Raw genomic sequence first — 11,958 nt, forward strand, 5'->3', positions numbered from 1 at the left:
CAAAATTCATAGTCAAATGTATCACAATTGAAAAATCAGGAATCAAAATTATAGAGACCGTTAGTGTAATTCGCCCATTAAAAAATTTATTAAAGACCGAAAGAGTTTTTTGAAATTTTTTTTTTAGATAATTGTTGAAAACTCCAAACCAAAAAGGGTATAATGTATTAGATCCAGCAGATATTTTTTGTTGGTTTGAGGTCCAAAAGTTTGATGAAAAATCTTTTTTTTTTTTTGTTTTGAAAGACATTTTGTTTCTAATTTTACTTCTTAATTTATCTATTGACTTTTATTGACGATCTGTTCAATTTTTTTTTTATCTATTCAAAAATTTTCCGTATCTATTCAATTTTTTTTCTATCTATTCAATTTTTTATCCTATTTGTTTCATTTTTCTTTTCTATCTGTTCAAATTCTGTTAGTTTCTCCTTGTTCTTATTTGTCGAAACAAAGAGAAACCTACATAATTTTTGTTATATGTTAAAATTCACCACCAGATTTGATGAACTTTTACACCTATCTGTTCGATTTTTTCTCTTATCTGTTTAAATTTATCTGTCCAAATTTTATTATATTTCTCTAAATTCTCTTTGTTAATTTGTTATCTGTTCAAATCTTTGTTATTGAAATAAACCAAAGCACTATTTGTTCAAATTCTAAACAGATCTGTTCAACAAAAAAAAAATCCATTATCTATTATCCACTAGTGTTTAGATCTGAGCCATCTCATTGCAATCAGATCTATTATCATCATCATTAACAACAACAACATCAACAACTACTATAAAAAAATAAAAAATAAAGTAAAAAAGTCCTGAAGAACTTGATCTGGAAGTTAAGAAAAGTAGTATGTTTTCTAGCTGCTAGTATCTTTTGAAAGTTGATGATAATTTCATGAGAGAAAAAAAAAAGAGAAGAATTAATTGTCTGTTGAAATTTTACCAAATAAATTATCTGTTGAATATCTTTGGTCTATTCAGATCTAAGCTCCCTTATCTGTTCAAAAGCACAAAAACACAAAAAAAAGTTCAAGTTTGGGTTAGGCATTTCTTCAAACACTTTGAGTGCATCACAATGTCTATATGCTTGTCATTTTCAGATTGGCCATCATCTCTCTACTCTGGCCATGACATCAGCGTCACTCCAAAATCTCCATCTCTATTTCACAAAGCATAAGCAACATATAAAGTAATCAGATCGAGCTCGAACAAGCGACGAAGCAGCAATGATGTTGATCGTAGTAGGAATTACTAATAATGGTAGTGAATAGTGGTGGATACGAATAGGGAGACATCGGAATGAGAGCTAAGGTGGGGATTGTAAAGAGATGAGTCGATTTGTTCTAAAAAGTCATAGTGACACTGAAGTCAAAGATCGGAGATCAACATCGTGGTCCGGTGGCGAAGAGCTTCAGGAATGATCTGGTTTTGTACGAAACCTCTCATCATCAACTCTCTATTGCTTAGATCTGACCAAATCTCAGACAAGATAATGAGGATCTTCGTGACAATGACGATTCTGGATACGCAAGTGATAACAGTTGTAACAATCCCGACTTGTGATTAGCTTATTATCCTTAATTAAGAATGCTTAATATGTAAGTAAGAGGAAATTCTATATTAATTGCATGTGTTTTGTGTTAATTGTGCTAATATCTGTTTATTGTAAGAATATCTGTCTGAATTTCCAATTCAATATGCGAATTGAAGGCTTTATTAGCATCTGAACATGAAATTGACTACGTATATGTGTTATTTAGAATTTTTAGAGTCTTATGGTAAGTTTAATTAGATCTTGATTCGGAATCAAATAATTAGAATAAATTAATTATTAAAATAACATAGCTCTAATAACATTTAATTAGTTAAGCTAATTCAATCTATTTATGCACTAACCATGAGCTTAGCTCATTATTTTGAGCTCAACACTACCTAGAGAATCTTAGAGAGAAAAAGAGATTACTCTTGAGAGAGAGAGAGACCGTCATCTAACAAGGGTAAAAGAAGGAATTACTATGGAATTGAAGAGAATTAGAAGAATTGTACAATAAATTATTAGGATTCAAGGAATTGAGGATTCTAGGTAAGAATTTAACTCTTACTTTTTGAAATTTAACTACTTTGCAAGTGGATTCAAGAGAATTAGAGATCACACGCATGAATTGAGCTAAGGAAGGAGTAATGGGGAACTTTTTTTTGCATCCCTGCATCAATCACCAAGTTTTGAGTTTACTTTCCAAGAATTCATACATGTAAGTGTATATTTTTGCTAAGTCTGGAGAGCTCACCATGATTTCACATTTAAACACTTCATTTGTCCATGTTTTGGGAGTTTTGAATTCAAATCATTACATACATGTGTTAAGTACAAGTTTCAAGCTTGGATTTGGAAAAATTGTTATGGGTTTGGGCTCCGATTATGAGGATTGATCTTCAATTCATGTTTTTACATAAGTTTCTAAGTGTTTTCCAAAGTTTTGGCCCAAATGAATAAGTTTTGGAGCATTGAAATTATGTTTTGAACTTGGGAAGCAAATCTAGAAATCCAAAATTTGTGCCCTTCGCTCGAGCGGTGGAGTTTGCGCTCGAGCGAAAAATGCAAGCTCCTAGTACTTTTGCAGAGTTTGGGGGTTGGCTTGAGCGATAAAACCTGCGCTTGAGCAACTACCCTTTGCTTTGGACCTTAGCTCAAGCAAAGGAAGTTGCGCTCGAGCATAAAATGAGAGCTCTCAGAAGTTTTGCAGACCGAGGGGTCCATTCGAGCAACCAAAGTTGCGCTCGAGCGAACTGCCTTATTTTTGAAAATTTGACTAACACTATGTTTGGGAACCTAGGAGAGAAAAGAAAAGAAAGGATTACTTAAGTTATAAGAGAAAAGAAAAGAAAATAAATAGTTATGATTTCTTTCCTTTTTGTTTGGATAAGGAAGAAATAAAAGAAAAGAAATGATTGTGATTTCTCTCATTCTTGTTTGATTAGATTTCATTAGAGAAAAGAAAAGAAATTATTTTATATTATATTACCAGAATAACCTTTTTATATTTTCAATCATTTTATTTCTTTTATTTTTATAAGGACAAATTGGTATTATGAAAATAGTAGTTTCCTTTCTCTCCTAATCTTTTCCTTTTGGAAAGATTGAAAATGAGACTTATATGAGAAATAAGTTTCTCTCAATTTCTCTTCATTTCTTTCCACTTCTCTCAACTTAAGTTATCCAAACAAGTAAGAAAAATATATATCTCTCCATTTCTTTTCTTTTCTTTTCTCTCAAAATCACTCAATCCCAACGTAGCGTAAGTGTTTCAACTTACATTTTGGCATCCTCATTACATCTTAGGCATTCCTAAGCCTTAATTAAGAAATAACAATGAGGATAAGGATTAGAAACACACCAAGATAGAAAAGAAATAAATTAGGTGTTTTCCGAACGTGTGTCTTAATATGTATCTATTATGTATTTGTATAGGTCACATGCCATAGACTGTCTGATCTGTCTGTTCTGCTACTGGAGCTGTCTGTGAGTAATAACTCTTTAAAGTTATGTTCAACTTTAATTATTTTCTGAATCCTATGATATGATCAATTTTCTGAAATACTAGATTCTGAAAGAATGATTAATTGTCTGAATTTCTGAAATGTATTCGTGGTATCCTTAGCATCATGTGATATTTGTTATCTGTTACCTGATACCAAAGGTTCCATTATGGAACTGGTTAAGCATAACCATTATCTGCTCTGTATCTACTTTGTATACGTCCCTTTATGGGTTATCTAGTCTCTTTATAGGTCATATGTTCTGTTAGCGCCAATGGATATACCACGTATGACTATCTGGGATTTCTGAATTCTGAATATAAATATGAATCTGCTTCTAACCCTAAACTCTGATTTCTGAATCTGTTATGAACATCATTCATTAAAACCTTTACTCTGTTATTATTTATTGGGCTCCAGCTTATTATATTATTTATGTATGTAGGTGACTGAGCGAGTGACCAAGCTCAGTGATGACTGCCTGAAGATCTGTTTTGTCAGCTAACCATTGCACCTCCCAAGGAGGTTCCCGAGTTAAAGTGTGTTTCTGCAACAAGTTTTAAGTTTTTGTTTTCATTTGTTTGTCTGAATAGTTTTTGTATACTCTGTATTTAGGGCTAAGCCCCTTTTGATTATATTTGTACTAGTGACGTAGGACTAAAGTATATATGACGTCACATATATGTATAATTTAAAATTTTATGTCTCATGTATGTCTACACAGCTCTATGGACATTGTATTTTCTATTTGCTTCCGCTAGCCTCTTAATTTTGTTTAATTTTTTCAAAGGCCTTCAGTAATCCCAAGATTACTTGCCAGTTACGATGCTAAACCTATAGGGGCGGGTTTGAGTCATAACAACGGTGAATACGGTATGGTGAAGGACTTGAAATAAAAGGAAATTGGCGATGTAAGAATAAGAGAGAGAGGCCCATGGTGGCGATGAGATCGGAGGTGGTATATGTTCAGATCAGGGGAGAGAGATGAAGATGTGGCAAATTGGCGGCGACAATAAGAGATAAAGAGAAGAGGGAAAGGGAGAAAGAGAGCCGCGAAGAGAGAGAGAGAGAGTGTTTGGCTAGGGTTTGGCTTGGTTTGGAAACAATATATGTATACCTGGTTTGGTCATTTTGCAAAATCATGTCCTTGTGGACATACTATTTTTGTGGATGGATTGTTAGGCAAAAAGAATTTAAATTTGAAGTTTTAGCCTAAGCGCCCTTTGGGAGGGGCAGGGGAAGGGGGTTATTTAGTTAACTTTTTTTAGATTTTTTCAAATATATATATATATATACTTTTTGCATCTTTCTAATGGATCTAAAACGTTTTACAAAAATAATAAAAATTGAAAAATAAAAAATCATAAAGATAAAAAAGTTAAAAAAAATGTGAGCTTTTATGTGGGATCCCAAACTCACCCTAAAATGTGAAAGAAGTAAAATTATTTACACGTTTTTATTACTACTTTAACCAACAACAAAAAATTAGATTATTTTTTTTTACTAATATCTTTTTCTTCTTCTTCTTCTTCTTATTCATATTCTTATTCTTCTTATTCTTCTTCTTCTTCTTCTATTCCCCGCACAACTAAACAATTAGAAGAAGAAGAAAAACAACAAGAGCGTTGCTTGGTTTATAATTTTTGAATTGAGAGATTAATGGTATATCCTAAAAATTGAATATTTAAATGTCCTAAAAATTACAAAGAATTTAGTTGGTGGGTGGGTGGGTTGGTGAGATAGTTAGTGAATATCCTTTTCATTTTGATTTTGATTTTGATTTTAATTATGATTATACCAAACTACCAAACCCCAGTTAAAAAACAAATAAAAAAAGTAGGTAGTATAGTATGGTTGGTAAATTAAGGTCAAACGATTGTCGAAACCAAATGGACGTGGGTGGAAAGACGCAAGTAGTGGAATTGTTTGCAACTTCTTGTTTGATCAGTTCTCCAAATACATGCTTGCCAACCTTCCTGTCTGGTCTAATATAATATTCTCACTCAGGTTGGTGGACCTTTCATGCTCATATACATAAATTATCATTATTACAAGCAAAGTTAAAATCGTATTTAATATTATTTATCATCACTTCACTTCATTTTTTAGGTATATTCATACAATCAGGGGCGGACCTATAGTGGGACTGAGGGTGCCATGGCCACCCCCGGTTTTGGAAAATTACGCTACTACCTCTATATTCACAGGTATTTGTAAAATGTATCATTAGATTGCCTCTTAATTTTTTGAGAATTATTTTACTAATTCTATATTTCATTAATTTTGTCACAATGTATATTGAATTGATTTCTAACTATTTCGTATGTTGCTTAGTATCAATAAGATTTACACAATTTTATTTATACAACAGGTGTATGTCACTCTTTTTATTTTGATTTACTAGATATTGTCAACTAATAAAATGGTTTCATTAATCTTTCATGAATCACTACAACAAAAACATACTTTAGTGGCACTACACTAGTGGCATATTTTTAGAAAATGCCACAAAAAATGATATTTAGTGGTACATTTTTGAAAAATGCCACAAAACGACAAACATAAAAGGCTCTAGTGACATTTCAATGAACAAGTGTCGCAAAACTACAACAAAAACATACTTTAGTGGCACTACACTAGTGGCATATTTTTAGAAAATGCCACAAAAATGATATTTAGTGGCACATTTTTGAAAAATGCCACAAAACGATAAACATAAAAGGCTCTAGTGACATTTCAATGAACAAGTGTCACAAAACTATAACAAAAACACACTTTAGTGACACCATACTAGTGGCATGTATTTAGAAAATGCCACAAAAATAATATTTGGTGACACATTTAGATAAATGCCACAAAGCCACAAACATATAAGGCTCTAATGGCATTTCAATAAAAAAAGTGTCACATCAATTTTATGACATTTTATAAAATAATGTGTAGACACCCTATTTTTGATCGACCTTAAGACTCAGACGTCACCAATTGAGCGCTCGGTGATGGTGCATATTGTGCTCGTTCTGAGGTTTTAGAGTCTCGACTACGAGCCTTACCTCCGGACTTCAGGGCTCTTTTGTGCTTTGTCTCGGTTTGCGAATCAGATCCTGTTTTCTCTGTTTTCTCTTCCCGAAGGAAGGGAGAGGTCTCGTAGACCATCTCTCAGTGGCCGTAGGCTACATTTCGTGGTCGTAGGCCATTTTTCCCGTTTGGAGCCCAGTTTCCGATTTTCGAAGTCGACGGCCGTGTGCCTCGGTTCGGGACCGCTTAACTACCTCCGTTTGCTCCAGTTTTTGGTACACACCTTGTTTCCTCTCTTTTGAGGAACACTATGGCCCAGGAGACCACCTTCGTGGTCATACGCTACTTCCGGTGTCTAACAGCCTGTTTTCGGGGCCCCGGACTGCGCGTTTTGGCCCCCGAACCTTCGTTTTGCATCCGTCTTGGTCCATTTTTGGTAGGGACCCTATTTTCATTGCTAGGGAGGTGGTAGTATGGTGGGAGGCCACCTTTTCCCCTTGGAAACCAGTTTTCTCTTTTTCTCTCTCATCCAACCGATTTTTCTGACAAAAAGCTAGTTTTTCTCACTTTTGAGCCACAATTTTTGATTTTTCATACCACCATTATGTTGTGCTCATCTGGGAGGCCACCAACATTGGTAGGCCGACCAGTAATTCTTCTTGACCCTTTTGAACCTTGCTAAAAAGCTGGTTTTTCTCTATCTTGGGTCACATTTTCTGGTTTTTCACTATACAGATGTGTTGCACTCATCTAGGAGGCCACCTTTTTGGGGTGGCTGGCCAGCATTTCTCCTTGAACCTTTTGACCTCTGGTCGACCGACCAGGGGGAGTGGCCGGCCGACCACTTGAACTGGTTGGCCTGCTTCTTACTTTGGTCAGCCTGCTTGTTACTTTTTGCTCTCTCTGAATGCATCACAACTGTGCCAGCTGGGAGGCATTTGGACCATCCTCCATGCACGTGTATGGAGAATATTTGAAGCTTCCAAGAGAAGCTTTAGAGCCTCTCCTTTATAAAGGAGGGGCTGAGCTTCCATTGCAAGGGTTGAATCCTTTGGTTAAGGCATGCATACACCCTCCTCCATAACTCTCCATTCCAAGCATCAAAACCCCATTATTCTTGGCTATTGTACACTACACCTCATAGCCTACCACCTCCACCATCCATTCAAGCATCTTGGAGGTCATTTGCAGACCTTGAGGAGTCACATTCTTGGTCCAGAAGTTGCTGAGGGTCGGCTCTACAAGGGTAAGCCCCTATTTCTCCCATTTTTGTATTATTTTGCTCCATAGTTTAGCCTTATTTGCAAGAATTTTTGGACTTCGACATAAGCTGAAAAAAGTTTTCTTTTGAGCTTACAAACATGTTTTCTTAAGGTCACTTTTCTGTTTGGGGTCATTCTCCCCCTTGCATGCTTCATTTCCTTATGTTTAGGGCCATGCATTAGAGCATTTGCATTGGCCTTGGTTTGGCCTCTCAACCACTGAAATCTAATAGATTTTCAGTGGCTTAGATGTGTTTTTGAGCCCTAAAATCAGAAAGGGGTGACCCTCTCACCCCTTGTCCTCTTTACTAGCATTGTTGGCCTTCCAAAGGGGCTCCATCTTGCATGTTGTGAAGTCACATTTCAGACCCTATTTTATGAGTTTTAAGGTCTGCCTTGACTCTGTCCGGAGCTCCTTTGGCCATATTTTATGTCTATGATGCATGTGTAGAACAATCTCACTCAAGGCCTTTCAAAGGGTCTTTCATTTGCATGCTTCCTAGGTTGATTTCAGGGCCTTTTTGGTGAGTATTAGGGCTGTCATAACCTATTTCCAGAGGTGATTTTGCCATCATTGATGTCCATCATGTATGTGTAGAGTAACCCTCTTATTGGCCTTTCAAAGGAGCTCATCATTTCTGCATGCATTGACTGAGTTTCAGTGGTTATTTGGGCATATTTTGACATGGCATACATCTTTTTTTGACTGGTTTGGTGAGCCCTCGTATGCTTCATATAGTTGTAGAACAACTCATGGTTCACTAGCTTTCTTTGCATGCTTTGTTGGACCTTGATTTTAGCACATTTTGGCCATGTCTTAAACTGATAATGTGCTTATTTTGAACTGCCCTAGCTTTGTTTTTAGGTCTCATGTTTGAATGATGTTTTTTTTGCATGCTTGTAGTTCAATACTCATGCTTAACTTTGAGGTTTGAGGTCCATTGCATGCATGTGCTGAGGTATTTTTATGCTTTGGGGTCATTTTGCATCACATTTCAGAGCCTATGTTAATTCCATATTGCCATGTTTTGTACTCCTTAAATGCGTTTGAGAATCGGGCTTGTATGCTTTGTTTTCGAACCATTGAATAAGCTCCATTTCGTTGCATTCCGACCCATCATTTTAGGCCATTTCCCCACTGCTTCAGACCTGCCTAGGGTCTGTTTGTGGTTGGTTTTGCCTTTGGTGCATTGCTTTGGGTACCTCTAGTGTAACGCACTTCACTAGTGCCGGTACCCGGGCTCCTTGACTTGCATTGTGTGACATATTTGCATGATTTGGGACCACTTTGCATGCTGTTTCAGAGCTGTATCATGTGCTATTCTATGCCATATTGCATCCCTTGCCATGGTTTGCTAGAGTTGCACTTTGTGCCTTAGATTCAGTCCCTTGCATTGGGCATGTTTATATGAGTGTTCTTGTTTTCTTTTCATCATTGTATGGCCACTGATGTGAGTGTGGCTGAGGTCCACTCATGTTTGTGTAAGTCTATCGTGCATTGTGTATGCCATTTCGGTCCATAGCATTGTGTATGCTGAGTTGCATGTTAGAGCATTGTGTATGCCATGTTACATCGAGCATTGTGTATGCCATTTCATAGCATTGCATATGCTAGGTTGTATGTTAGTCACATTGTGTATGCCATCTCATTTGCATTGTGTTTGGGATATGAGTTAGCCCAAGTACGGGAAACGAGGGACGTTTCGTACTCCGAGTGACGGAATGTGTCTCAATTCCCGGTCACCGACACTCCGGATTACCTATGATGGAGTTTAGGTCTTGTTGTGTTTATATGTGCATTCATTTCACATCGAGTCGTGCAATTCGACTCCTCGGCCATCATGCATCGAGATGCGTGATTGGTGGCATGAGGATCGGGGACTACACTCCCTGAAGAGTAGTCATGCATACATATGTGAAAATACTTTGTTGTGCCCCTTTCTTGCTCTCTGTTGCAGCAAATCAGAAATCAACAGCTTTCTAAAGCCTTGCACAGCATTCCAGCATTAATTGCAAACATAGGCGAATTGGGGCATCGCAATGAATTTTCACGCAAGGCAACTCGAGCATGCATCTTTCATCATTCAGAACAAAATTGAGGCGGTCCCTGAATTTGCATGCTAATTTACTTGCTTTCCTAGTTAAATTGTTAATTAATTAGGGTTTTGTACTTATTCGGACTGTAATTATTATTTGGACTGTATTATTTATTTAGACCCTCCGAGTGAGGGCACAATTGTAATAAGTGTGCATGCGTGTGATGTATGTCTTCCAACCCCACGTCTTTCTCTCTTTTATTTACCAGCTTATGATGGTTAGATTAGGGCATGTTTCAATTAGCATACTTATGATTGCATGTTTGCATCATTCATTTGTCTTACATGCACCGGGCTCGGCGCATCATACTTACTGCATTGTATTTCAATTCCGAGTTGAATACGTGTTAGTTGTAGCATTTCACATGCCATTGTAGAATAGCCGAGCCTATTGTAATTGCATTCCTGCATGTGTTGCATTAGGCATTTCTGTATAGTTCGGATCATGCATGAATTTCTAACATAGCTTCTGTTTTGGCTTGGAGTACTCGGTAAGTGTTTATGCTTTAGCATCCTTGCATGTGTGTGAGTGACTACCATGATAGCATGCCTACCATGAGGCTAACTGTTTATGTGATATACCTGCCTGAATGCTTATAGGTGAAGGTTGGATTATCTGAGTTGGAACAATTCATCAATTGTGAGTTTTAAACTCACTTGAGAGTGGCAAATCATCATGTTTTTCTAAGGTCACCTAAGGGTGGCAAATCTACATTTTAGCCTACTTGCGAGTAGCAAACTGTTTTTCGAAACAAACATGAGATGTTTTGTTCCAATTCGGGCGATTCAGTCTATACTTGTATGCTGTGCGCATCACATAGTAAATCTAGGCTAATAACCGGAATAAGAACGCATAATGTTTTCAAAACTAGATATCATGGTTAGTAGAGGCCGATCTTTGATTGGGCGAGCGGGGGTGCTCACAAAGTGACCTTCCCCAATCGTACCCAAGTTTCCGAGCCGAGGCAACTTTGGTGATCACGGACACGTGGCCTTAGGCACGAGTCAGGGTTTCCTAAATTTCCCCTAAAATAAAATATTTAGGTGGTGACTCTGTATCTGGCAAAGCAATCCATGTTTGGCACTTCTTTCAAAAAAATCTGTTTTCAAAAATGATTTGCCGGATTTGGACTCTTTGATGATTCATCAGTCTTGCACTGCACTCTGCGAGATTAGATACAGGACCGTGACATTGAGTCCTAAATTGTAGTGAGCCCAATGAACAAAACGGGGGGGATTTCCCTCCCGGGACGTTCAGGGACGTCTACATAATGACACAAAAAATTATGTTCGTGACATTTACCAACAGATGCCACTAAAGTTTAGTAGCAATGGCATTTTTTAAAAAATGTCAAGACACTAGGTAGGTGCAAATTACTTTTTATGGCACTTAGGTGAAAAGTTTCATAAACAAATATTTTATACCATTTTGAGAAATGTCACTAAGTCAAAAACTTTCCAAGCTTATAATGGCATTTTTGAAAAAAAAAAATGCCAATATATTTTTAAAATTTTTACAATGCAGTAAATGATTAAAAATAAATAAATTAAACTCAATATACACTACAGGAAAAAGCATATTCAGCGATTAAATTTCCTGACCAAAAAAAAGTTTGGTCACTGATTATATGGGTTTTACTGACTAAAAAAATTTTAGTAGCCAAAAGTAAAGCTTTTTGGTGACTAAAAAAATTTTAGTAGCCAAAAGTCTATAATTGGCGACTAAAAAATAAGTTTAGTTGCCAAAAGTGGTTATTTTTAGCGCGGGAGAACTAAAATCCTAAGGCGGGAATTAAATTTTTTGGCGACCAAAATTTTGGTAGCTGAAAGTACATCTTCGGTGACCAAATCCGATTTTGGTCGGCAAAAGTTAAGTTTTTTAGCAACTAAAAAATTATTAGTAGCCAAAAGTATAGAATTGGCGACCAAAAAATATTTTTAGTCGCCAAAATTGGTCTTTTTTATTTTACTAGTAAATAGTTTATTTTACATAAATTATGTTCAATAAAATAATTATGTTTATACATATACTTTTATATTAATATA

The sequence above is a fragment of the Camellia sinensis genome, chromosome 7 (assembly GCF_055761805.1).
Source record: "Camellia sinensis isolate YWXY chromosome 7, ASM5576180v1, whole genome shotgun sequence".
Taxonomy (NCBI): Eukaryota; Viridiplantae; Streptophyta; class Magnoliopsida; order Ericales; family Theaceae; genus Camellia; species Camellia sinensis.